At 32.8% G+C, this 2,206-nt stretch overlaps 1 long non-coding RNA gene across 2 annotated transcripts in view; it reads left to right on the forward strand.

Annotated features, from left to right (window-relative positions):
• Positions 1-2,206, forward strand: part of LOC128247812 (uncharacterized) — a 104,718-nt gene that overhangs the window by 61,637 nt on the left and 40,875 nt on the right. The window lies entirely within an intron of this gene.

Raw genomic sequence — 2,206 nt, forward strand, 5'->3', positions numbered from 1 at the left:
GTGTGTGTGTGTGTGTGTGTGTGTGTGTGTGTGCGTGTGTGTGTGTGTGTGCTTGTGTATGTGCGTGTGGCTGCGAGTGTATGTGTGTTGTTCGTGTATTTTTGTGAGTGGTAGGTTTTTGCATTTTACTATTTAAAACTGAAACAGATGCTACCAGTAATAAAGACTCCTTGATAAGAAACTTTATCATGTTTGCATATTTTACTTAAATGATAGAGAAACATTAGTTTCTATATTCGATCAATCTCTACGTTTACTCTGAAATATGACATAAAATATCTTTAGATATTTATCTTTTTTCCTGAAGGAGTTACCTTTAAAATAAACTTTATTGAAAGCTTTAGTAATTACCTTTATTGTGTTTTGTCTATTCCAGTGTAAATAATGTTACAGCAGGTTTATGAGCAAACCTGTATGAGCCTCGCTCTACGAGCTTTCATACATTATCATATAATTATATTTACGTGTGCATTACGTACTTTGAAAGAATTCGGATACTGTTTGTAGAATATGTGGATCTAAATTCTTTAGTCATGCTGCTACGGTAGTTGTGTGTAAAGTACTGTACTTGATCGACATTTGAATCTATCGTATCTGCATCAAGAAAGCAGTTGATTTATTGTTAGGAAAGAAGTTTACGTTACATGTTATTGGAAGAGCATTACTTTGCATGCATCAGCCTATAATCTTTCCATTAAATCTAGCGTACATTCAAATGACATCACTTCAAAAATATATTCTACGTATTATACATTATATGTACTTACGGCAACAAATATACAGATTAAGCGCCAAACATTTTGGCAAAGACTTAAATTTATTTAACGTTTATTCAAGCAATGAATTAATATTTGATATGTGGATGGGAAATGTTTATGCAAATAAAGGCGAGTTTCTGAAGAGTTTTTGTTTGGCAGTGAGTCGGATACAATTTTGGATATTTGGCTGTTGGCTTTGAATATGATGGTAAATCTCATTAATGGTAACATCGCGATGCAAAGTTTTGACATCTCCTGAAAATATTACGGGAGATATATTTACTGGAAGATGTCCTCTGGCTGTTTAAATATTGTTCGAAGCTTGCTATTTAACGGAAAGGTTAGCTAAGAAGAAAGTCCTGCTATTTTCATAAATATGATAAACATGTATAGTTGTACATTTTCTAGAATGAACTTACTTTCCACTCGCATACTGAATACATGAAATCCTTATACGAGTAATAATGGTATTTATATATTTATTTATTTATTTATTTATGGGTTTCAGCCAAGTGGCTGCGGTCATGCTGCTGCACCATTCAGCGGATATGTATATTTACACAAACATATATCTATACAGGAGTGAAAAAGACGTGTTTTGTTTCAATTTTTATGAAATTTATGCGCAAATAGTCCGCGTAATTGATATTATGTATTTGACGCATTCGTTTCTCTTGTTTCAGCTACTTTATCTTTATTTTCAGAATGGTTGCGACTAAAAGAAAGTTCTTAACTAATTATTCATGGATATTATATTCCTCTTTCCAAAGAAAACAGGAAACTGACATATATTTGTGTGTCACGCATTGTGTATTTCTATCTTTCTGCTTATATATTGTTGCATGCGCACGCAGGCACACGTGCGTGTGTGTATGTGCGTGTGTTTTTGTCTGTGTGTGAGTATGTGTGTGTATGTGTGTGTGTGTGGGGGTATGTATCTATTCACGTGAACTTACTCTTTTGCTTATAGCAAATTTCATAATTAGAAACACACGCTCACATTACTTAATAATAGTCAATTATCACTGTGTTCTGCACAAAGTAATAAATATGATAAATATGCTAATATGTTCAAATGGAGAGAATTTTAAAGTTTAAATGTATACTTATAATCAAGCATTTTATAATATAGTTAGTTTAATGATATATTGTATTTATATGGGACGCACAGACACTAATGACCTCATGTCGGAGGATGTGATATCCTGCAATAACTGTAAGTTTCTACAAAAACAATGGTATCGACACAGGTTACGTCAATAAAGAACAATGAAAAGAGCTTTCTGATCAGTACACATCAACACTTAGTACGGTTTGAACTCACATAGACGACAAGCTGTGTGAACATCGTACGAGTTTGTTGTGAAATTCCCAGGAAGTACTAAACTACAGAATATTAACATCCAGCCAGATAATTGCAGATATATATATATATATATATATATATA

This window comes from Octopus bimaculoides, chromosome 5, assembly GCF_001194135.2.
Source record: "Octopus bimaculoides isolate UCB-OBI-ISO-001 chromosome 5, ASM119413v2, whole genome shotgun sequence".
NCBI lineage: Eukaryota > Metazoa > Mollusca > Cephalopoda > Octopoda > Octopodidae > Octopus > Octopus bimaculoides.